At 36.0% G+C, this 27,028-nt stretch overlaps 2 protein-coding genes across 6 annotated transcripts in view; one reads left to right on the top strand and one right to left on the bottom strand.

Moving 5' to 3' along the window:
• LOC122576268 (FK506-binding protein 5-like) overlaps nucleotides 1-22,966 on the bottom strand; it is a 73,678-nt gene extending 50,712 nt beyond the window's left edge. Inside the window, exons 1-3 of the mRNA XM_043746320.1 lie at nucleotides 22,778-22,966; nucleotides 22,638-22,701; nucleotides 22,435-22,567 (exon numbers count right to left, since the gene is read on the bottom strand). The gene's annotated coding sequence lies outside the window, so the exon portion shown is untranslated. The remainder of the gene's footprint in view (nucleotides 1-22,434; nucleotides 22,568-22,637; nucleotides 22,702-22,777) is intronic.
• LOC122576262 (cAMP-specific 3',5'-cyclic phosphodiesterase-like) overlaps nucleotides 1-27,028 on the top strand; it is a 357,163-nt gene that overhangs the window by 70,908 nt on the left and 259,227 nt on the right. The window contains exons 1-2 of one of the 5 annotated variants that reach the window (XM_043746294.1): nucleotides 23,098-23,279; nucleotides 24,511-24,561. The exons of 1 other annotated variant lie outside the window; for it this stretch is intronic. The gene's annotated coding sequence lies outside the window, so the exon portion shown is untranslated. Of the gene's footprint in view, nucleotides 1-23,097; nucleotides 23,416-24,430; nucleotides 24,562-27,028 lie in introns of those variants that run through there. 3 more of the 5 variants (XM_043746292.1, XM_043746291.1, XM_043746293.1) reach the window with 3 other exon arrangements.

The raw sequence follows: 27,028 nt of genomic DNA on the forward strand, positions 1-27,028 counted from the left end.
ATAATAATCGACGGAATATTCTATTGAAACGAGAGCAGAAATGTTTGCATTCTTCGTTTATAACGTAAAAGACTGGGTTCACCAAAATGCTAGGTGGACAGAGAAAACATAAAAGATTCAATCGGATTGAAATCTCATATTGGGAAACGCTTTGAATTCGAAACATTTGTTTGAACGTAGATGGTTATGAAAAAGTCGGTATTAAAACGGAGAGAAAATAGAAAATTTATTAAAATTCTATATTAATGACTTCGCTGACGCTGAATGTTGAATTAAAAAGAATTGTGATTATTTCTTAAATCCATTAAATTCACCTATCTAACATACGTTACCTTTTATTTGTCCAAAAGAACATCCAACTGATTGTACAAAAAGGTCAAAGCTAGCCAACGAAACGAAACCTTCGCTAAGTCAAAGTTATACATTTTTGCAAAAAATATACTCTTCGTCCTTTCAAAAAAAAAACCTACGAAATTTGTTCAGCTATGATATGATACGTGAAGGAAGACGAATGAAAACAAACCTGTCTCGATAAAACAATCGTCCGATTCGATTACTGGTCCGGCGACACACGAATGTCGCAGCCTTCGTCAGAATCGCGCAGGATCACGTGTGTACGTGGAAGAATTTCGCGATTTCCACCGCGATCTCTTTGAATTATGGTAGCAGGGGGCCGCGAGGACACGTGTCCCTCTGATCGACGCCATTAGATCTGTGGTAAAGAGGCAAGAGAGCACAGAGATGCGGCGGTATCGGTAGCCTAACCTTCTCGATCGTGATGTCAGTCGAGGCCAGAGCCAGCTACATGACCACTTGCGCTTCGGAGACCGATGGTTCGTCATGATCTTTAATTCCCTGGGGTGTTCGCAGCTTTCCTTCATTTGGCAAATTAACAATAATCTTCAAATGGAAATGGAGATTCGATACGAATGTAATTGGCGTATGATGTGGTAGAAACATATTAAAAAATTCTTGACTTAATAGACCAAAAGCAATCTCGGAATAAACAGGTTACGTAGAAATATAATTTTTCTTTTAATAAATCAAAGGAGGTGTTGTGGAATAAAAGAGGTCGAGGGAAATATAATTCTTCGTTTATATGGTAGAAGCATAGTGTACTGGGAACTTCTGGCTTTAATAGAACAAAAGCAATCCTGGAGGAGAAAAGAAATTTTGAAAAGAAAGATGAAACTGGTATTTAATGCGATAGAAATATTTAATATACTGTGTATATTAAAATTGATCGATACCATGAGCAATGGAGTTTCAAAGAATATTATTTTATTTAATTTCGAGAAGGAAAAATTCCTGAAAATAATTTTTCTTTTTGCTGAGAAAACCCTTGACTATGTAGGAAAAGAGTATTTAAGACAAATTCTCTGTCTGACAAAATGAAAATTCAACGACATAGAGATATAAAGTCAAAGATGATTGATTTCGGTGGCAGAGTTTCCTGGCAGGAAGAAGTTTGACGAGCGGCATGGTTTTGGTGGCATTAATCATAGTCAAGGCATCGTTTAGGAATGATCTATGTGGAAACTAACGGGTTCATAGAGCAGTCGTTAGTATACTGTGATGAGCACGTGAATGGGCATTGCCTCAATCTACCAGTCATAGTATAAAATATCATCGAATAATTAAATAATATCATATTTTATACCATACGAAATTTAATATGTTTATTTGGATTCCCAAATTATAATAAAATTGTAAACGAATTAGGAACTAATTTCTTATGTATGTAGCGATATAGTCAATTTATTCTTTATCATTAATTTACCACCATTAATTGCAAAATTAACTTCGTATTTTATAAATTTTATATATCAATTTTACCGACGCATTAACAATGGAAAAGTGATTAAAAAGCGAAAATTCCACTCAACATAATCTACAAGCCACACTGTAATCTTCTTTCCCGCATATCAGACGGAGATTACGAGACGTCCAGTGAAGGAGCAGTCCGTGACATGCAAGGGAAGCAAATTAAAGAGATGCTGCCAAGGAATCTAAGGAAAATCGGTTCAGACTGTGACTACGAAGCAGAGAATCCGAGACCTAAGGAAGAAAAGTCATCGGAGAAGTCGTCTTGTAATCAAGAAGCAGCCTTAGCATCCAGAATTTTGTCCAAGTCAGAGTCAATGCCAGTGCTAAAAAGCACCAGCTCGTCGAAAGAGGAGAACGAAGAAGAAAGCTCAACCATGATGTCGGAGTCTTCCATAGCACGTCAAAGGAAAATGAAGATGATCGTAACTCGAATTAATCCAGAATTATCGTCGGCCTCCAACCAGACCAGCTCAACCGATACTTTTATGATGCAGATGATTAATGAAAATTACGAGTCCAAGAAACTAGAGTCGAAAATCGTGCTACCTATGCTCCAGGTGATTATTCGTCAAAACTGGCTATTTTCTATTTTTCATAAAACTTCATCAGCATCCCATATCACGTCGCCCATATTGTTATAAATATTAGCTCCGTGAAAGACGTAACAAACTTTATCTTTCTTCTAATTATATCTCCCTTTGATCTAATCCTCCGCCATTTTCCTATTTCATCCTTGTTAAAGGACAAAGATGAATGTTGGTAAGAGAAGAAAAAAAAAAGAAAAGAAAAAAGCGAATGAGGGAGGATACCCTTGTAAGTCACAAGACAGTGAAAGTATAATGGCAAAAAGGGGAAGCGGGTGATTACGTTAAAGGACGTATAGATACGGCCGTACGTCTCTGATGTTGAACAGTCTAGTCGATATATATACAGGGTGGAACAAAATTCGTGATATGTATAAGATCACGAAGATATTATGATACGAGATAAAATGAAAATCAGGAATGATGAAATTATTTTGGAAGCTCCATTTTCAAATTATTTTTGATTTTCATATTATGTTAGATCATAGGATCTTCCTGACCTCGTCTGTGCCACAAATTTCATCTCACCCTGTAGAGATGTCAGCCTGTAGGTAGAGATTCCATGATACGAAAAAGTGGCAAACAAGAAATAATCTTAACTGGCCAATCCATTTGGCTTCCACTCCAATTACTCAGTCTTCCAGAGACTTAATATTACAAAATTAGAATCTACATGTTTTTTCTTCCTACATCAATCGCAAATAATTCTATCCTGCTCAGAACACCAGCAACGGTTCGCCAAGTTGCACCAAGGAAGTGACATTCTTCGAATTACCAGAGGAGATATCTTCTAAAGAATTCGACCAAGAAAGAAAAAGCAGCAGATGCTCGGGCGGAATAGGGTCCACTATCAAAGAAGCAAGGAACTCTAGAAACACGCAAGAAAACGACGATCTGATAGGCATCGCCGAGAATCCTCATCCTTCTATCAAATCTTTTTACTTTCCCCCAATTCCAGAAAAGGGGCATTCTTGTTTACATCAACCGAGGCAACAGTCTCGAATTACCAAGGATACGGACGCAATTCTTAAGATAGATGGCGAATTAGGTCCTCTCCAGCACCAACTTAATGAAATTAGTGGGAAGTTCCGAGCCCTGAATCTCAATGTCCCGTCTCTGCCAGGGCAGAGTCATTATTGTCAGTACACGCCATCAACTGACATGTCTGGCTACTATCTGCGCAGAACAGAGACTTTTGGCCAGGACTCCAAAGGAAATGAGGTCATTCGTCTGATGGGTCAACATCAAAGCAATAAAAACTACACTGCGCTAGGACCTGGCACAAAGACCAAAGAGACTCTTCTGACTCAGGATTCCTTCTCTATGAGAGAACCTATCAGCAGGAACATCAGCTTCACAAATGAAGACTCGTATTCGCTGATGGCTCCTCGAGTCCGTTCGTCTAAACACGTTGAAAGGAATGTGTCAACCATAGCCAGCGATTGGCGAATCGAAGACGATAATAACTACGCCTCTGTGAGAAATTCTTACGCTAACTTTGGGGGCCCAGTAGACAGGGATCCATCTGGATCACTGATCCCATCTGTCAGCAGTTCTTGCTACAGACCTTACAGAAACGAAGTCTTTGATTATCAGAAACCACACTCTTCCAAGTACTATGACGAGTCAGAATTTAGTAAATCCAAGAAAGAGTTCGCGAAAAAGAATGAGACAAAACTAGGTTCTAGTAGAACAATCGATCATAGATGCCAAAATGTGACTAAGAGATTGGACAAAATGGCACAAGCAGGGACGTCAGGCGTTGGATGTGGATCTGGGAAACTAATTAGGACTTTGGATGCCTCAACTGTTACTTCTGGGCCCGATCTACGTGTCATAAGTGTCAATACCTCCTTAGAAGAACGCTATACATATGGAAAAGTTGTAGGTGAGAGTTCGTATAACGAAGGAACAAGTGGAACATGTCAGCGTTCCAACAACGAGTCTAACAGCAGCCTCATTAGACCCCAGGATCAGAGTATCTTAGCTTCTGTTATGGTTCTCGGATCTGAAGGAAGCGGTAGAACTCGCTATGTAAATCGTAGTCGTGTGAATAGTCAGGCCTCACTAGTAATCTCGAAGAAGGACCAAGATTCCATGATGACTATTCTAGATCGTAGACAAAATGAATCTTCAGGGAAGCAGACAATGAAACAGCTCCGAGTTTCGAATGTTATCGGCCAAAAATCGATAGAAACTCTGGTAAATTCTTCAGAATCGATAAATAATAGCAAGACTGATGTACTGAAAAATCTATCCGGCATAAAAATGGCCAAGACAGATGAAAAGGTGGTGATCGTGCCAATCCTGTTCACAAATGGCATCCCAGAGCCTCCGAGGACTCCTCTATTCCATTTCAACAAATCCAGATGCCATTTGTCAAAAACGAATCACCATTTGACGAAGTTAGAAAGGAGACCATCCTCCATAACCCAGAACAGCGTGTACTCGGGCAACAGTCTCGAATCTTCAACAATGGAGTACTTAAATTTGGATCAAAAACTGGCAAATAAGAATAGTGGGATGTCAATGTCCTGTGTCAGTCGGTCTGGCTCATATTCGCGTTGCAGAAATCCTTCACATTTGTCTAATATTACGAAAAGTTTGTCCGACCGTCATCATAGTAGGGGCAGACATAGCCATTCGAGCAAGGCACAGTCTGACCCAACGAGGAGAGTAAAGAAGAAGGCTATTCAGGGAATGATGAGCTCGCCAGAGGAATTTCTTTGTGATACCTGAATATTCGATGTGGTTCGATTGATTGGAACATGGTGGTCATGTCGCCTTTATGGTTGTGCTCTAAGGATTATGGTTGAAGTAGTTTCATAATGGAATCGTAATATCTCCAGAGTCACTAATTTGGACGAAAGTGTCGTTTCTGGAATTTTCGAATTCACGTTTAACCTTTTCTTGGGGGAAAGGCTTGTTTCTGGCTCTGCAGATTCTTTTTAACTCCCTTTGATATTCGGGCTAATGGACCGGAAGACGCATTTTTGGGACGGTGTTTTGTGCAGTGACGTAGCTTCGACTATTGTCTTTTTGTCGTTTATTGTAGATAAGCTCGCGGCGTCTCTTGTATACAGTTTTTATTCAAGTAAATATAAATATTGTACACGAAATATGAATCTTTATTTTGGTAGTAAAATTATCGATGACTATTATGATGCAAACCTCGTGAAAACAAGCTCTCGTTTATATACATTCCATGAGAAATCTACAGGATTTCATAAAAATCTCTAAAATTGTACAAAAATTTATTTTTTTTTTTAAATTTCTATATCATTTTCGTATAATTATCGACGAGTGATTCAAGAAAGATGAATATATTTTGTAGTTTATTTATAATAACGCCTAGACTATAGATACGTGTGGATTTATGCAAAAATTATGTAGAAATATACAGAAGAGGTGCACGTGATATGAAAAAATATTCAAGATATCTAAAAGAAACTAATCATTGTGAATCTGTTTCATTTCTTTAATTGAGTTCCGAAAAATATGAATTTACACAAATATTCGCACTTTACTAGTAAGAAATTCTCGGGATCCTTTTGACGTATAAAATAAAACGATTTATATTATTCGATAAGAATACGAAAAAAAAAAAAAGGAAAAGCTAGCGTTTCTAATGTCAAATAATCGTTGCAAAATGGCGTAAAAAGTGTTTTCACAGTCCCCGCTAAAACTAGTATCTAGTTATACGAACGGTGTCACTGACGTAGGAATCCTGGAGTGATAAGTGGACAATCAGAAGCCAGATCACAAGTACACTGAATCCATGTTGGTAAACCGGTTTCCCGTCGAAGGAAATCTGTTTGACATGGCGTTTCGCGGATCGTTGCTAACTCATGCATGTGAAACCCTGACCGATTGTGAATCGAGGCTGATCACCAATTGGCCAACTGTTGCATAGTTTTCCAGTAAACCCTTGCTTATACTTAATTCTCTGCACCAAACTCAGGATCAGTTGAATCATCAAATTTACATTTCTTTTTTAATTCAATTTTGCACCTTTTTCTATCGTGACGCATACGAGTGTATTTGGAATTTTTCAATAGTATTTACAGGTGTGCAAAAATTAAATAGATCCAAAGGTCTAGTCGAGCGGAGTAAACGTTCAAACATCATTCAAAGATTTAGGCGAAGGTTGAAGAAACCGTAACTATTTCAGCAAACTGAACAACTTAACAACTTAATGGCTGCTTATTCTTATCAAGGTGCATGAATTAAATTGAAAGAGAGACGAAGCAATAACCAGATGGCAAACGAGATCATAATTAACGAAAATCCGATCAAGCGAAGGTCTTTCGAGAATTGGCCGATAAATCATTGGCGTTGAGACATCCCAGATAAATTTTGGGAACGATTGGCCGACCTTGCCACGCGATCAATGCGTTCTGTTGCACCCGAGGCGAAATGGAGTAAGGACAGTTTGTTCGACACCTGTATAAACGCGATAGTTGGTCCCCAAGTGTAGGTGCAGAAGTTCTTTCAATGATTTCTTCAATACTGACTTCTTTATCAGGTTGTTGAAGTTTTCACACACGCTGTTTTTTTTTTTCATTCTAAAAAATTGTGAAACTCTGTAGCGAATTTTTTATATGTCAATGAAGATATCACCTGGAAACACGTGGCTCTTTTTGCAGAAATTACTCAGCCACTGTAACGACTCCGTAATTAATACAGCCGTTCTCAAGGATTAGCGATCAGGATACGATCAGATCAATTACAGAGAAACGCAAGAATTTCTGGGCATCGACTATTCAAATATAAATGCAGATCGACACGCAACAGATTCCATCTAATGAACACTGACACGACAGGTGACGGTATTTAGCATTAAAAATACTGGGATTTCCGCTTGGTCTTCCCAACTATGTATTACTTTTTTGTCCCATGAAAGAAACATCGAAGCTTCATCTACAATCGTCCAACAAAATTTCAATTCTCGTAAACGTGCTCAGTTTATCGAATAACATTTATTTAACAATAGACTTACTCTAAAGCCTCTTTCCAAATTGCCTGCGAAATTGAAAATACATACGCGTTCAATCTGGCGATCTTATCATAAGCTCACAACGACACGAGATTTCAGTCGCAATTAATTTCATTTGCTCCTCCACCGAGAGGTCACGAATAATTCCAACTATTAGCGAAAACAATAACAATTTCCTGAAAATTTGTTAACCATCTTGACCCAATTGTCGACGTTGCCGTGGTTAATGCGACGTCGTTTATGGACAGTCGATATGCCGGGAAGAACGCGCGATAAACGCGTTCCTGGCCGCGTCCCAAATAATTTGTCTTGTCACTAGCACTTTAGTTTGTATTTACAGTGTCAAAGCGCCGTTGTCCGGTTGTTCACTCGCGGCACACGCAAATGGCCTTCGATTGCCAACGGACCTAACTTTCGGCATTGTGCTGCGGACAAGCGCCGACAATGGCACGCGCGTCTGCTTTTCGGGCTGCGTCACAATGCAACCTCGTGCTGGCTTGTTTTCATTCCACGTCAGCCATCTCTCACCGCCATTATTTTTATCAAAGCCAGAGTAGCCATTGATCGCGCATTCCATCCAGTAATTGAGTATTTATCGATGTCAGTCGTTGGGAATAACGCTTTGTGTACTGAATTCGTGCTCTCATGATTTCGCAACGATTCATTGGTATTTGGTGTTTTAAATTGCGCGAAAGGAAATTCAGAGAGTTAAGAAAATTAAAAAATTATTATAGGAAATTGGTCAATTATTAATGTCATTATGGAGGATTGTTGGACTAGCGGATATGTCGTAGGGTGGGATTATTTTCTACGTCAATGGATTGTTCGTGGTGTCACAGAAAATGACTGGATTGTTGATACTTTTGTAGAGACTTGTTGAGAAAATCGAAACTGACAGGTGGAAATTGATGGATTATTGAGGTAGAAATTGGAGCAATTAAAATACTATTTTGACACCTTGTCACACGTCTAATTTGAAACGTGTCAGAAATCAAAAATTCTATTCTTCGTATGTAGAAACTTCTGTGTTCTTTTCGTATTGATATGAGAGAACATTTTTTCCTGATAACACGCGCGAGCTTCTCCTTGCTAATAGGGAAACGGTAAATTCTTATTTTAAAATACGAAGCTCCATGCCGTAACTGCTTCGCCAGCTGTTCCAAGCAACAACCGTATCCAATTTTTCTCAAACTGATGAGGAAAATAAACGAAATGAAGGATTTCGTTCAGGAAATAAATTGTTATACTGAAAAATGAAACTGTGCGCGCGCGTGTGTGTACACAAGTTCTTCAATTTGTCCGATTCATTCGCGCCATGCTTTGGAATTTTGTCAACTAATGAAAGAACGAATAAATAAAGTACGCGTTTCGCGTATTTACGCTATTAAAAATAAATCCTTTATTCTTTCTACGCCGTGCGAAGCAAAATATGTAACAATTGTTTGTCGTACTCAAACAATTTCAACTTCACATTATTTATCACCATTACTCAATCTTTATTTACCATTAATTTAGTGGTGGATAAAGTACAGAAAAATATTAGTAAAAAATACTTAATATTACATAATTGGAATTTTAAAAGGAAAGGTCAAAAGCTGCTATCAAAAATTAGATGGTAAAATTATGAAAAGGTGCAGCTGTCGTATTAATTAGTAAGACCTAAGATTAATTCACCAATTAGACACAGAATAAAGGAACCAGTATAATTAACCACGAAATGTAAGTAAGAAATATTCGATATTATATATTGGAATTTTAACAGGAAAGGTCAAACGTTACTATCAGAAATTAGATGGTAAAATTATGAAAAGGTGCAACTATCGTATTAATTAATAAGACCTAAGGTTAATTCACCAATTACACACAGGATAAAGGATCCAGTATAGTTAATCACGAAATGTAAAACGACCTCGTAGAACCTAGCCGAAGAAAAATCCAAGAAAATTATCATAATGCCCTCATTTTTCTGACATTTTCTTCCCTAATTTCACCTCCGGCAAACATGCTCCATAATACACGCCCACAGTTGCCTTATCTACTAACAATGCACGATTACATAACTCGTGCTTCTAATCTATACAATCTGCCCGATTCTTCGGTAATCTTCTAATAACTAGACCGATTTACGTAACGACGAAGGAGAGGAGTGGAAAAAGGAAGAAAAGTTGCTGTGAGAAATTTCATCGAGGGCGGAGCATCGATTGCGGTTTTCATCGCGGTAAAACGTTATTTACCATCGTATCACCATCGCTTCGTGTTTCGCTATCGAAACGCGTTATCGACATGTCCACACACACGAATACACAGCGAAAACCGCAAATACCTTGCCTCGAAACGAAAGAGCGGCAGAATCACTGGCTCGGATTCTTGATGGAGAACTGGAATGCCAGCGATTCGCGAATGGAGAGGCGGATAAATTACCGAATCGTTCCACGATGAAACGATAGCGTAGCATCGTGTCTTTCGTGGTCTGTGGTCTATGGAATTTCCGTCCATTCTTCGCGTCGATCAACGTTCTTTAATTGTATGTGAAACGTTGCCAAGGAATATTTGGCTTAGAGGATGAGTTAGGACGAGTTCGCATCGTGCGTTTCATTGAGAATTCCCGCAATGTTGAATGAAATCTTTTATTCTGTCTCGTGACACATTCTTTTTTATGAGTTTCTATATGTTTTACGCGAATTCGCAAACGAGTCGTAGTACCATTCTCGATGAGAATATTCTAATGCTGGACGAAGATTGTGATTTACAAAGCAGTTAGAGTGGTACTTCGAATGAGAATTTTTCAATTTTAGCGGACAATCGTGGTCCAAAGGTATCTATTTAAATCTGCAGAAGAATCGGAGTATTTTCTTTCACTAAGAATTTCTCTTATTTCGGGTAAAATTCGTGACTTGAAAACTTGCCCCAGTTTGGATGAGGAGTATACTGCACGGACAAGAATTATCGTATGAAAATTGTAAAATAAATACTGGGAAGTTAAATCTACGGAAATTACGAAATGCCAGAAATGGGATATACATAGGTGTGATTAAACCATCGCGAGTAAACTAAACATGAAACGAATAGTGATTTTCAAGCAGCGTGGTTTCGATTTAACGCGAAACTCGACGAAACTTCAAAGAATCGATCTAATCCGCTTGCAATCAAATCCAATTTCCTGGACTCAAAAAGTCATAGTTAATGTTCGTGGGCGTGAAACCGTAGACTAATTGATTTCCCCGAATTTTCCAGCTTTCCATCGAAACGAGGAATCATTAAAAATCGATGCTCCATTATTGCAAGCTCGTGACATGCAGATTAACAGGAAAACCTAATAAAATCCTATAATCCCCTGAATAATTTATTCTTCCTATTTCCTTCTTTAAAAATATTTTCTCTTCCCTTTTATAAAATATAGATTCTAAGAAAAATGAAATGTTTAATCAATTCCATACCATAGAATATTGTGTATTATTTTATTTCAATTAATTCGCCAACAACTGAATAATTCAAAGAATGAAATGATAATGAGAAAGATAGGAAAAATTTGGTTAGCTCTCTGTAACGTAACGTTGGTGCATCGCTGTGCACTATCGAAAACGATTTAAACGATGGATATTGAAATTCGAAACAACACACGAAATTCCATTACGTACAAAATTACTCCATTAATTTCAGGCGAACGGGGCAAAACGTTGAAACACAATTACTTCAACGCTGAATTAGTAAACGTTCAACCTCGTCGATCATTCTGCGGAGGAGATTGATTCGTTTCAAAATGAAACTTCTCTCTGCTTTTTGATCCTCATGCTACATGGGAGAAATCGTTTCCGGCACTATAGCAGAACGAGGCTTTATCATCCACCTTCTTCTTATTTTCTTCTGCAATTGCGATTTCGTGAGATGTATTTTATAAATACATTTCTTAAATTGTAACGCGTTAGATACTATTGTCGCGCGCTTAATTTTTGTGCATAATTTCTTTATGCACAAGAGCATAATTTAGAGCAACATCAGTAGAAAGAATTATTGTTTAAAACATTGAAGATCGACGGAGAAAGATCGGTAACTGAGGACGTTGAAAATCGATTCTCGATTTTCAGGTAGACACTGCACAGAATTTGTTATTTATTTAATTATTACTCTTATTAATTGTTGTTAATTCTTAGTTGTTATTTACTTCTGTATTTTATTTAAGTATTTTCACAATAATCTCGATTTTCAGACTTCAGAATCGATCTTCTGAATTACCACGTGATAAACGATCTTACATATATATTATACATTCATGTATAATAATAATAATAATAACTGTTTCAATATAATCTCCTGATGTAAAGAGACAAGGTGATTGGTTTGCTTGCACAGTAATTAATTTCGATTTTGTAATACGCTATTAGTTTGTTTTATTCTATTAAAAAATTATATTGAAGAATATCAAAATTAGAAGATACCAAATCTGTCGACTTAATATTCAAATACCTGAAAATTGAGCAGATTGTATCGCGACAAGTATTATGTTCTGAGCATGTCGGAAGGACAAGAGCTGCTCATTATCCCGTGTTAAAATCCAGAAAGGAAGAGGATCTTCTCGCAATCGTTTCGAACTCTTTAACGAGACAGCAGAATCACAGCGCAGCTGTCCAGTCGGTGGAAATTCGAAACACGGTCTATCAGGTGAATCATTAAAATCCTTTTGTGGAGAGATTCACAGAGCGAGGTCCTCGTCGAGCAAAGGACGAATCTCTGTGATTGTTCGCGATGCAATTTCCTTGCACCTTCTTCTCCACTGGCTCGTGTGTGCGCTCTTTCCACAGACAATCTCGTACAGACGCTACCTTTTCCGAATTTTTGCTCTCGTTCGAGTGTAAAATCGTTCCTTTTTCCTTTATTTTCCCCAAATAATTGCTCTCCGTGCACGTCTTCCTTCTAACCATCGTTGGGTTCCTCCGAACCTTGTACTCGATTCTCTGCTCTTTTAAGGATCTTTTAAGCATCTTATCTACGAATTTATTACGTAAAAATTTACAATTTAAGCTTGAAATTTCAAGTTGGAATTTTCGTTAAATTCTTGTTTCCCGAAGCTCAACTCGATTTTTATCTATTTCGCCTGCGAAGCTTCAAAATTTTGAACCACCGATATTCTCACATATTTATTCAGACTATCGTATAATTTTAGAAAAAAGAATGTATTATATTAACAAAAAAAATATCATCCTATAATACTATAAGATTCTGGATGCATTCTTCAATTATACAATAATTAATACAATAATTAATATCTTTATAATTTTGGAGAAGATGCTACTCTGTTAACAAAGTACGAATCCTATCTTACAATAAATAATTATTTTTCAACGCGGGCAAATAAATTTTGGAATAAAAGTTGGAAGGTGAAACGAACACGATTTCTCAAAGTGTGACCGAAAATTTTTGTGAAACTCGAGACCGATATTATTGGGTCGCTAATGAAATGCGGTGGTCCGAATATTTATAGAGCTCCAAAATTATTCGATCAACGGGTCTGCCAAGCGTAAGGTATTTGCAAGAATTAGTCGAGTCGGCGAGCGTTATTTGTCATCAACGACGATGACACGATAAAACGCGATGTCACGGTTTTCGCTATTCAAATTTTGCATTACTCTGCAGCACAAACTGAGTCGAGTGCTCGTGTGTGACTGCCACGTAATAACAACGCACATTTTCCACGGCTCTCAGATATTTCTCTACTTGAACGTGTTTTCAGATGTAGAACGAATTTCGTGTTACAACAGTTCCATAACTCAGTTTGCTTCATTATAATTTATAATCAAAATAGAAATTGAAATCTTTTTTCTCCTTCGCAGAATAAAGTTGGCATCTCGAATGAAAGTTTGAAAAGTGCCATATTTTACGTCATATTACTATAAAAAAAGCCACGTTTTATGCTAATTATTTTTGCTTTGCTTAAAATTGCAAATACAACGTCACATGGTAATTCAGTGAAAGCTATTAACAATTCCAGAAGTTGCTTGATAGGAAATATATTTTGGACAGCAGGCTGACCACGTTTAACGAGATCTCTTCCGGCCTGAAATCCAAGTGTCGTCGAAGCTTAGCGAGAGAAATTCCGACAAATGTAAGCTTCGAACTTCAGGTTTAATCAAATTTCATTCTTTTTATCCGTCCTGTTTCTTTCAAAATTCGCCGCGATTTCTACGAAAGAAGTATCCTATTTCCTCTTCTATCGGCCATCTTCAAAGCAATTCTCGCGTATTTGTTTCACACTGAGTTTCGTGTTTCGAGTTTTGACACGGAGTCACGTCGACATTTATGAAATTTTCGCGTAAACGCACCGATGCGTGTCGAAAAGTTTTGAAGCGATGCCAATCGCGGAATTTCGCGATCGCCACGTTTCATATTTGTGTCGCGAATTTTCTTAATAGCGGCACGTGTTGGCATATTCGTTAATTTTTGATATTACGAGAGAGAAACAGATGAAATTCTGTTGGAATGGGTTCGCTGCAATCGAAATAAATATTTTCGAAATTAGGGGAAATCATTTCTAGACAACGTGTTTTCCTGCCAAAAACCGACCAATATAATGCGAATTATTGAACAGCGCGCGTGAATAAGTATCATTTATTGAAAAATAAGTATCATAACAACGATTAATATCGTGAAATCTCTGCGACAAAATTCGCAAAACATTGTACATTTAACGCAACGTTATACGAAAGCAGGCAGCGAATAATTTTATTCCTTCGTTTGTCGACTCGATTGAAACGAATAAAACGGTGCAAACAGTTTGTTGAACGTGCGGATAAAAGCAGCTAATTTGGATATCGGCGAAATAGCGTAGAGGTGGGGCGGAAATGTATGAACTCGTGCCAGTCTGCCTCGTTTGTTCGTCGAAAATAATATTATATCTTGTTTGCGAATAAAATAAATCCGAATAAAGTCGAATCGCGTGACGAGGTCTCATCAGATTAAACGAGCTTGCCGAGTAAAGTCGCAGCTTAAATTTTTATTTGAATTTTGCCGCTTGAGAAACGAGAACAATTTAATATAACGTTATGTAGATGTTATAGGTACACGAGGAATTGGCAAATCGGCACAAGTTTTTAATCAACGAAGCTTTAAAGAACTTTCTTTCCCCTCGGAATTTGAATTCCAAATTCAAGCGTTATTTTTAACTTCATTTTCATTAACTTCAGATTCCCCATAGAGCTTCCATCCTCGTGGTAACTTGCCAATTTTCTTGACGCTGGTCAACGATGTAAAGTAATTCGCAAATTACCGATATACAGTGACGGATGAAACAAAAATCAAAAATCGATATGCACTATGAATTCTGGTAGCTTTTGTATTACAAAATTTTTCCCATATCGGCGATAGTGACTTATCCTCTGGTACGCATCATCGTAAATATAACTTATAAATTATACTTATTCGCTGCTTTTATTTCGTAAAACTATAGAGTCTTTTATACTGCTCGTTTTATTTCTTTTATCACACGAAGAAAGAAATTTAAAGAAACTTCAGAATTTTATCAAATCCTGGCCTGTACGCGAACGTTGGCTTCTACGTTGTCTGCGATGTGCTCGTAATGCGATTAACGCGGCGCAGACGCTTGATCCTATTGAGTCGTAACGTTCAGTTAAATGGCGACTGGTTGGTCAGGTGTCCAACTACTACGTATCATTTTTTCTTCCAGTAAGAACGAAAAGGTCGCTAACGACTAGTCTCCGATCTCCTTGAAATCTTCTAGGTAGCTAAAAATAGTGAGGTCTAGAGTTTTATCTGAACCGGACCGTTCGTGACTCTCCCTTGCTCGCAGACAGCTTTCGTGATTGTTGCGTGTGTGTTCAACAGCTGTTGCCTCGTGTGTACACGTAACATCACACCGTAATTATGCTATCTTGCGATTCGATAAACGCGTCCACGCCTCGAGTGAAAAGAATAACACGACACGTGGCGGTTTTAATAGCTTTAGGGTCTGCAGACCATTTTAAATTCTTAATTATATCGTAAATTAACGAAGTGGGTGTTATAACGAAGGAACGTCAGTCGCGTGTCAGAATCATTTCTGGTTTTAAGGGATTTAATCAGGGCGGTGCCGAGGGGAGAATTTTTGGCTTCCTGAATTTTTCATCGAGTGGCCGAATTTGGCTGAGCGAGTTGATTAATTAAATGGCGCTGATACGGTGAACGGTGAACGGTGAAATGGAAATGTTGAAATTTTCAAGAGACCAGAATACTGTTTTCTCTATCTTATTAATAAAAGACGCGTGTTGTAGATGCATTGCTAATAGAAAGGTCTGATTTTCCTACATATCAACGTGCAAATTTCATCGTACCATTTTTCTTCTTGCGACTATAAAAAGTTATACGAGTGAACGAACTACTTGAACGACGAAGGTGAGTGAACTGGAGCTCTTTAATATGAATGACGAGTGTTTCAGATGATACAGACGAGATCCAGAGGCACCGTGCGCGATTGCCATTCGATTTCACATAAAATATGCGCCCGAATAAATTCTTAGAATCCACGCAGGGTACCGTTAATCGTGGTAACGTGTTTGGATTACGTTAACTTCTAAATCAACTTTTATTTGGGCCGACTGAGATATTTCCAACGATTTGTGAACAATTCATCGAGTTACTATAGAGTTCTTTTTTGAAAATTTCATTTAATAACAAAAGATTAATCTTTTCACTTTTAAAAAATGTTTGCTTCCTTTCTATGTTATCCTTTACAAATAATGGCTGAAATAAATCTGTTAAATTACGGTTTAAATTACTATGTAAACAGTATTAAACGTTAAACCTGTTTAATGTTGGTTTTGGTTTCTTCGGTCAATATGCGTCGTAAAATAAGATTATACTAAGAGGATACTTGAAATATGCTTTAAATATCCGCATCTCATTCTCTAGTTTAATTACGAATAAGCTAACAATTCCCCTTTACATCCTTTTAAACAGACAGAATATTATTCTCCTTCGATAAATTGTTATTTATAAATTTTCCGCAACTGTATAAAAATCGAATTGTTCTGCGAGCTAGTGTATGTCGCGTGGCGAATATTCAAGAGACAATAAGAAGTTGATCGACGATAAAAAATAATAAAAACGTACAGAAGAGTGAGAATTACGTGACATGTTTTCAAATCAAAATACTCGCCATGCGTAGCGACCACATTCTTTGGTGCGTGACGCCGAATTTATCAGCGTGACTCCTGTTCCTCGCAACTATCGTCACGGTGCTTGAACGTGCCCACTAATCACTATGATAATGCCTCTTCTGTGATAAATTTCCATACTTAGGCGGTGCACTTCGTTCACACATTTGCTCGCAGGCATACTAATTCCAGTCCTCTGTGCATTCCACTCTTTTAATTTCTCATTAGCCAAATATTTATCTTTGGCATATGACTTGTCCCATTGTAAAGACGTTCGTAATATGTTACGGATTTTTATGCAATTTCACGAGGAATTTTGCTAGGCGCATCGTATTAATAAAATCGACTCGTTGAAAGACTCGTTACGCAAGGCTGAAACATTCTGAGGTTGTGAGCAAAGCGAGAATCTGTAAATAACGATATAAGAGATTTTGCATATTCTACTTCGAGATGATCCTATCGCGAATTACCAGCAGAGCCATTACTTTGTGACAAAAATTTTGTAAAATGCAAAGATCGAATAAAACGGGCTTGAGATGAAATTTCCAGGATATTTGAAATATTTCTGTAACCACAAGTTATCACAAAATATTCTTTTATTCCTGTAGCCACGAGTTATCGCAAAATATTGTTTTTAAAGTATGGTTTAATCGGTTAAATTTAAATACCAGGAAAAATTCACAGCTGCCAAGAGAAAATTACGATTTAAATTCCATGATAATTTGGAATAATCGAAATGAACTGAAAAATAAAATAAAATGAAACACGTGCATTTTAACAAGTGAACCTCTCCACTCAATTCAAATACTCGTTTTATCCAGTGAAAGTCTCACCCAAGTCTCGAATTTCCTTCATTATATCCAAGTTTCTAACGTGTTAATGTAAAAATCGGGAAACGTTTTGTGATAGAACGTGCACGTTTAATTGCACAACGCGTCTGTTACGTACCGACGAGGAATGCAATTCATCGCACAGCTGTCTACGTTGCAACTAGTAACGTTAATTAAACAATTTCGACGATGAAACATAGGCGCCAGTGCGCTGAAATATTTGCAAACGGCAACGAGCCGTCAGAAATTATTAAGCTCATCTTCCATCGCCGAGTGAATTTTCAAATCCAACAAATCCTTTCTCGCTTTTGAGCGATCTTACTTTTGCAACTTCGACCCTCGTTTTCTAGTTTCACTGCGATAGATTCTATTCCCAATATTCATCAAGACTATAATATTTTACAGTAAGTTTCTAATTTTGCTCCGTTAAATCCAATTACCTTTAATTTCAATTACCAACGAGTCAACATACCCCGAAGAAATATACCAAATTCGGCAAGAACGTTAAGAGCCGTAGTAAATTACGACCAATTAATTACGTGATCTAGAATAACAAGTTTCCTTTATGGATGATCCATCACGTAGGAGGGAACAACTATAAATTTTCAATTCCAGCTTATCAATCTAATGACTCGACGATTCTCGTTGACATCGGAAATTCTAATCCCTGTGATCGACAACGAACCTATATCTCATCACGTCCGTGAACCACTGTATGTACCGCTGCCTTTCATGTCAAATTTAATTCAATAATAAAAAGAGGGGAGAAGTTAATACTCGAAGATCGTCGAAAGCTTTTAAGGAATAAATTGTCTGTTTGATCGACAGGAAAGATTGAAAGAGGAAATCGCATACGATTGGCATGAACGCAGGGCCAAAGGGGGAACAAATCGCGAGAACATCGGGGGAAAGCGCTGCTTCCAACTCGCAGAAAAGTATTCGAATCTTTTCTTTGGAAAGAGCTGCTAGCAACTTTCGATTCGTCAAAGTTTCCCTGGCGAGAGTTCTGCATCCTCCGAGCAGATTTTTTCGTTTGCCCGCGAGACATGCGAATTTTCATCGAAATGGAACACCTTTCCAGAAACCTCGCCTTCTATCTGCAATTTTTTATCTGTGTTTTAAAAGAAGATAAAAAGCCGATAATCGATCTTTTTTTATATTCTAAGACAGTCGCGGATATTTTATGCTTGCGTTTGATACAAAATTCCAGTACACGTAATAAATTTAAATCATTCGTACGCTTCAAAATTAATAACAAACGCCAGCAACTATCGTCTTTATATATGAGTTTTGATCCACGGAATTATTCTAAAATCGATAATTTTACCTAACAATTACTTAACTCTGTACAGTTGCAATTTCTAGGGGCATCGGTCTCCTCGATATCGGGAAATACCCGGACGTTAACCGGACGTTAGCCGGAAAATTCTCTTCCACCTTATGTAGAATTAATCGAACGAGCATCTTCTTGAGAATGTTTCTTCCTTCAAGTCGCGTGTCTCATCTCTCGTTATTGGTTATGTGTCTAGCGATGTGTTTCTATCGGAGGAATGATCATGTATCGAACGATAAATGTACGACGTCAATTATTGAATCGCGAGGAATGCTCGAGGCGTTAGAATCACGTGTATCTCATTATAGATCGACCGCTGTCCCCGTTAGATGAAGACGGACGTCAAGAAACATTTAATGATACACGACATAATCAATGGCTACAGGATGTGGAACATGTTTATTAGGAGTATATCAGCTCCAGAATATTCCCTAGAATATTACATCATCGAAATTAGCATTACGTTATGCGAGAGAAAATGGTCGCAAGAAAAACTGAAAGAGTTCGTTGTATAATTTATGTTATTGCCTGAATAATTGAATTTTATTTATTTTCTAGTACATATTGTCTGCTAAGAACATTTCTATAAATCAATAACTTTATGTTGATATTTATGAGATATTTGCATTGCAACTTTACGTTCCAATGTAAAGTTTACGCAATAAATATTTCTATATTGCAAATTTTATGTTAATAATTGTAATATCTAGCACAAATTTCGTACTAGAATAGTATCAGTACTTAAATATTTGATACGGAAAGTAATTTTTCATGGATCAATAATTACCAATAATGAGTTACGAGATATTACTAAATCTATAGACAGTGAGTACACATGTTTGCATATATTCAAGAGCAAACCTCAATCACTTTATCTCATTTCCTGCTTTATCAGTATTCGCTTCTGGTTGGCGAAATTTTTCTACCGAAACTATTCAAACAAATCATTCAAACATATGTAGAAAAAACCGCAAATAGAGTTAAGACAAAATTCGAATGCAAATATTTTTCGGGATAAAAAAAATAGATTTAATATTATTCCATTGGTGTGTACTTTTATATTGCGTTTATCCAGTGCCAAAAATATTCGATTTTTCTCCGTTCAAAAATGAAATAAAAAGGAATCGTCGAAAAATTTCGCAAATCGTATTTTGAAACGCAAATCCTTTTCGCTTTATTTTTCTTTTATTCTGGTGTTCTTCGAATATCCACGTGTTTCTTTTTGAGAAAAAAGAAATTGCTTTATGTGATAAACAATGCATTTATATGAGTGAATTAAATTATCTGAGTTTGATATAAAAGTCTAAAGTTTGTTTTTGTTCCTTTTTTGTTGCGACAGAAACTCGCACGAGAACTGAGAAATTTGCGATATTTTTCATGTCAATAGATGGACTATACTCTAGAAATAACTCGCTGGGTTACGAAAATGAAACCGAAGGCTATTTTCCTTCGATGGGACCGGTAGTACGAGAAAGATTCTCCGATTCTTCCAGAGAAAGTTACAATATATTACGTTACAAATAGAAAATTTATTGGATAAAGTGTTGCTTTGTGGTGTTGAAGAAATACCTCGATAGTTCCAAATCAATTCTCGCCTCTCGCACTTTGGTTTTTGCAATTTTATATAGAAAAGTATATAATATAAAATAACAATCCTTTTTAAATAACAAAAATCACTTAAATCTTTAAATTTAGGATTCGTAAATCTTATCGCTGAATTCTTATATTTGTATCTCATTTAAATTAATGCATTAGAGCATATTAGATATCTAATATTCAATAAAATTAACTAAATTCGTATCCAATGTTTACTATTCAAATCTAGATTTGTTAATCTTAATATACGTAAGATAGGTTTTTAGAACATAGTCCTCAATAATACTGAAGAATATTATTAGAGGAAACATTTAACAAAAGAAAAATTTATAACGCAGAAACATTCTTTCCTTCTGTCAGTTTTCTTTTTACCCGGAAAAGGTCGGTTTCTATGTGTTCTTCGTGTTTCTACAGCAAGGAAATATAGACGTATTTTTTTGGTCATGGCTGATGGATTGAATAAAATGGAAAATATCGAACGGCCAATGACATTATTCGTTATTTCTTCTCTGTTGTCTCGTTGTCTCTTCTCTGTTTTTTTTCCATTTGCTGCACAGATGAACGAATGAGAAGACCTTAAAGTATTTTCGCTACATTCCCCGCCAACTGTTCGCGCGTATGAAGCAAATAATGCTGAACTTCGCGAAGAATAAAAAAATAATTGTTCATCGAAGCACACAGAATTATTTTTACACCGTGATATTTTGATCTCATTCGATTTACAATATCTCGTCACTTTGATAACAGAAAAGACTATTCTCTATCTTCAGAATATTTTTTATGTAAAGTAAGTTTTCTCGAGAAAATATATAAAATTAAAGAATGTGAAAACGAAATGACTGATGAATCTGATGAACGAACCTTGATAAATCAAGAAATTTTATTCCACAAGTTTCCGCTAGGAAAAGTGAATTAAGTGAAAACTGAAGAGTCGAAAATCAGAGGAAATATGGTTTATTAAAAAGAAATTATATTATCCTACCGTTTTCTTTAGAGAATCAAATGAATGGAATATAAAATATGGAGCACAAATTTATTTAGCAATAAAGCAATAAATGTGGAAGAGAAATAATGTGTTTTTTATTTTTGAATTTTAGAGAAATTGGAAGACTGGAAATATTGGAGGAAATATACGTATATTATACTGTAATTTATATTTATGAAAGTATTACTTCAACATCTTATTACCATATTATTTTTTGCTACATTCATCATTATATTTCTCTCTATATTGGTAGAGCCATTAAAAATATTTTGATAAAAAATATGCTTTGAATTTTGTGTAATAATTAAATGGAGATATTTATGTAGATATTTTAAGAAAAGTGTAATCTAAATGAGAATTTATTTCACTTACTAAATTATAATTGTAGATGATAACATCCCCTTCATTTTGAATAATTATATATTTTTTCATTCCATGTATTCTTGCACTTTTAATAATAACAAACATTGGTTGACAATGTTTTGTACGTATTAATGGATGAAGATGAAATAATTCATTCATAATGTGAATATTATCTTCCAGCCTATTTAAATACTGTTTATCTATTATGACAAATGATAGAATAATAAGATAAAATGATACGAGCAATAAAATGATTCATTTACAATACCAACATCTTTCACTCATTTGCTATAATTGCAAACAATATTAATGCAATATCAACTTGTTGAAAGGTTCAGTATATTATAATTCTAATAATGTTCTCACGATTGACCTGTACTACTTACCACCTGAACCACTCAATTATCCATCAATTACTCGACTAACACATAACCTACTATCACCCGTTACGGTATTTCTACTCTATACATACAACCATATAAGACTAAACCAATCTCGTTCGTTACATACAATAGTTCGCGAAAATTATACGAAACCTTTTGAAATTTCATTAGCACGAACTTTCATTACAATAAATGTTCAAATATTTTCATATTTAATTGTATATCATCTCAATCAGTTGTATTACAGTAACGTTAGTAATTGAATTCTGATTCCAACTATCTATTTATCTAATTACCGCATAGTTCTACTTTTCACTCTCTCCACTTCAGAGAACATGTAGAAACAATTAATTAAACAAAATAAATATTCCTATAAAAAGAGAAAGAATCTTACCTTGTTACACTTCCCACTTTCTCTACTCGACTCTTCTCACTCTCTTTTTCTCTCTCTCTCTCTCTCTACTGCATTTTTTCATCACTTGCGCACCACACAGTGCGCAGAAACGGTTAACGAAATCAACCAAACACTGGAAAAAAAATAAAAACATATATTCTACTATCCAACAATTTATTTACCAAATCACTCGATAATCTTACCTTGTCACTTTTTTTACTGCACTCTTCCATCACTTGTATGCCCACAAAAACAATTAATTAACCGCTGCAAAAGAGTTAAAAAAAGATATTCTCCTATCCAATAACATATTCATCAAATCATTCCATAATCATTATCTTACCATTTTCCCCACTTCATTCTTTCATCACTTACACGCAATACGCACAAGGAGAAACAATTAACAAACTTTTCAAACATCACTGCAAAAAGGAGAAGAAATATTCAAAGGGGTTAAGATGAAGCGCGCCCGATAAATTGAAAGCGTTCGACTCGTGGCGTTCGACTCGCGACGTTCGGGCTCGTGCGGCTTCGTGTGAGGTCGGCCGAGATCGGGCAGGGCCGAGGAGCCAGGCAGCGCCGCAGCGCGGGTAGTTTTCGTGCCTGGCTGGTCTAGCTGCTTGTCGTCTGGATTGTGTGTTCGTCGTGCTTGTGTTCGGCGGTGGGTGAATTCGCGCGAAAAGCACGCGCCTCGAAGAACGTGCTTTGCTTTCATTCATCTGTCGGCGGTTATCCGCGCATCTCACCAAGAAACGACGAAAAATCGGCCCGGCGATACGCATCGTCTCTTCTCCTCACTCTTCAACTCTTCTTCCTTTCTCGTGCTACACGGCGGCCTCTCGACGGTTAGTCAGTCAGTCAGTCAGCCAGTCGTATTCAGTGCCGGTAGATGCGCTCGTTGTGCGCTCATGCCACGTCCTGCGCTCGAAAAATTACTCGCTGCGCGTGTCCAGCTATAATCGAGACAATTCGAATTCATATGTGAGTCGTATATCTTTCAGTATCTCTCGTTCGATCTCTACATCAATCGAGACTATCAGATCAGATTGGTCCATTAGCTCGCGCAGTTTTTCGTAAATCGTGGAAACTGAAAATTCCTCGTGTGTTTTCATTCATTCTTTGATTAGAGAGTTTCCTTGTTTCTTTACAATAACTAATCTGTGAGTCGTATGCTTCTTGTGAATGTGAAAATTTCTATATCTTCATTATGTACTATGTATTACAATTGTCGCGAAAATGTTCAGTTCTACGTATAAAGAATTTGGTTATTTTTTCTCACAAGCAAGTTCATATGTCGAGCTTTGTTTGTTTTGCGAATCGTGAACCGTAGAGTTTCTCCATTGTGTATTTTCATTCACTGCTTTTGAATTCCTTGCGCCAAGAGGTTCTCGTGTTTCTCTTTTTCAACATGAACCGGTGTATATGTCGTTACAGGAGACATCTTTATTGACATGTCGATATAAAGCTTCGTATTTCACTGTTAATCTACAGGAAGGAAGTAAATGTATCGAACAATATATAACACATCGGATAGGAGAATTTTGTGAGATAAATTAAATTTGTATGAATCTTATAATATACAATCCGATATAAAAATTATCGATTAGTAATAAAAATTCGCCATTAATGAGTTTCGTTCGACTTTTATGAACTGTGCAACACATAAATCGATTTGAACATGACATTATCGATTAACGTAAAAAATTCGATTTTATGACATACTTTCAACTTGCGTGAAGTATGTAACGATGAAGTTGTTTGCTAATAACCGAAATTCGTTTAACTTTCGTATCTACAGATTATTTATGATTCCGTAAAAGAAACAAGGCCTATGAACAAGATTTTCGTGAAAACAAGTCGTGGATCGTATTGTAGTAAATAGAGAATAGTCAATTCGCATATGAACTTTGAGTGTCTCGATTATGCGTAAGTGAATCGTGTCGTTCATCGCTCGCGTTGGGATTTTCTCGCGTTCTATCCTTATTTCTTTATCTAGTGGTGATTCGAATCGCGGTCTCGACGTGTTTCTGTGCGTTAGTGCGTGTGTGAGTGTAGCGTGCCCTATTTATATTGCAGTGTGCGTTGACAGGCGACGCACGTCTAATTAAGGGAGAAACTGCAGATCATGTGAGTACGGAAATTTCGACTTTATTTTCGTATTTTATTTTGAACAGGGCGCACGCGAGACACTTTTTTTTTGAATGGCTCGTTCGACGTACTGAAATCGTAGCTTATGTTATTCTTCGTGAAAGATTAAACGCAACTTCTAATGTTTTGGTTTTGATCGAAGCGAACTATATTATCAAAACAAAGTCTGTTTACCAGTATAACACGTAGTAATTTGAAACGAATCTGAAAGTCATCTCGAACATGTAATATACGTGTTAAAGACCGTACCTTGTGAAATACGGTTTAGTAACAACTTTTACAAGAAGAATTGTTGTACTCCAAATTAATTTGAAATCAATCTGTAAATGTATATACTATATATATACATACATACATACATGTACAAATGTATATACGCAGAAGTTACTGGACATTATCGTAAATATATATTTAGTAAAAAGGATTGGTATAAATTAGTATAAATTATCTTGCAATAGAATTTACACTTTGGTCAAGTTTTTTTGGTACCTTTGTTACCAAGTAAGTCTTTGGCTTTATCGTGGAAACTGTTTAATATTCCTATAATATTCGTCAAAGTTTGTTTTAAATTTGGAACGATTATAGTTACATACTCTTCTTACAAAACAATGAGAAATTCATTCTAAGTGGCTCACATATATATATTTGAATACTGACTACAGACAATTTTTATGAATATATTATGTGTGTTGCACAAAACAGTTTGAAATTGCATTACCAGCACTATAATACGATACCACTGTCATGATCGGTCTCAAATTTCGCTAATATAATCGTGATAGCCCTGTCTTATTACTGCGCTAATGGCAAATGTATAACACACTTGGTACAGTGGCATAAAAGAAAGTTTAAAATTGATTTAATTATGAATTTGATTTGTACTAGAAATTTGTTACTCTATATAAATTTTCATTTTATATCGTTTTTATTTTAATTTAATTTAATTTATATTTAATTTCTCATTTACTTTTAATTCCTCTGTAAAGTTATACTATCTTTTTATACTTCATATTTCATACATTTTCTTTTCTCCGCTATTGTATATCGATGAAAGTTTTCTCTAGCTGTTCGAATATATTTGTGATACACTGTATCTCCTAGTTTTTGCTCTCTATCATGTAGTTTTCTTAGCCTCGGCCTCGTTCGATCACAACAAGCACGAAACGTCGTGCTTTTCACCAGCGGATGGTAAATACGAGGAAAAAGGAACAAGTTGCATATGCTACGCGGTTTTTTATACGAAAGTGGCGAGGAATAATAATTCATGCGCGGTTGCGTAACTTTCCCACGGCTTGTCACTTGTTATATCTTTACAAATGTCAAATATCGTACAGTATAGAGACGTTATCGTTGAGCATAGAAAAAGGCAATTTTGACGTTACAGATATGCCAAATATAACGACATAACAAAAACATTTGCATGAACCAAATTTTCTTGCAAAATCCTATTTAAATGTGTAACAAATAAACAATTCTCTAGCAAATATTTTTGTAGCATATAATTTTGAAATTTACAAAAGTTCATCCATCATAAATCAGGATTATTAATCACTCGTATAACAAAAATTAGGACATATTTTCAGCAAAATCACAGGAAAATGTACGACATTAAATATATAAATTGCTGGATTATAACGAAAACGATCTACCTTCATTGGACTATTTGCTCTTTCTCAGAAAAACAAACATTCCAGTATCTTTAATGTTTGTTCAATATATTTCAATTTCCTTAAACAAATTGTCCATGGTATTACATATCTCTGTGATTGTATTTGTAATTATTATGTTGCAAGAAAATTATGTTCAGTTAAACTCTGACTAAATTAGTTGTAGACATTCTAAAAATAATTAAGATTTATAATAAGACAAGAAATAAAGAACCGCGTTTTTTTTCCCCTACAAATTTATACAGAGTTTATACAAATTTATACGAGAAATTATTATCAATGCTAACGCTTCTGTTCATCAACAAAGAACATTTTAATTTATAATTTAATGCGGTGTTTGTGCCGATATAATTTACTTGTGCATTTACACCAAGAGCCTTCTTTTTGCACTGCGTATCTCCAACGAGTGTCTTGCGTGCGTGCTTTTCTATTAAGATTTAAAATTGTTAAAAAAATACGCTGCCGCTCACAAGTATTTCGACAATTTCTGCTTAAAAATAAATTCTACTTGATCACAAATTATAAAGTAAATAATCATAGAAGTAAAATATATTAGCAGAGAAATTATAAACGTCATGCAATTATAAATTAATCGTTAATCGAAAGCTACCTCAAATCAAAAAAAAAAAAGCTCGTAAGTGCTATCTTAGATTATTAATTCATCGTTAATTCCTACACGTTTTGGACAAATTCAAATTTCGTTGCTATAAATCGACAGAAACGTCGAAATATTTACGAACGGCTGTTGTATGTGTAATTTAAGTTAGGTTAGAATAATG

This window comes from Bombus pyrosoma, linkage group LG16, assembly GCF_014825855.1.
Source record: "Bombus pyrosoma isolate SC7728 linkage group LG16, ASM1482585v1, whole genome shotgun sequence".
NCBI lineage: Eukaryota > Metazoa > Arthropoda > Insecta > Hymenoptera > Apidae > Bombus > Bombus pyrosoma.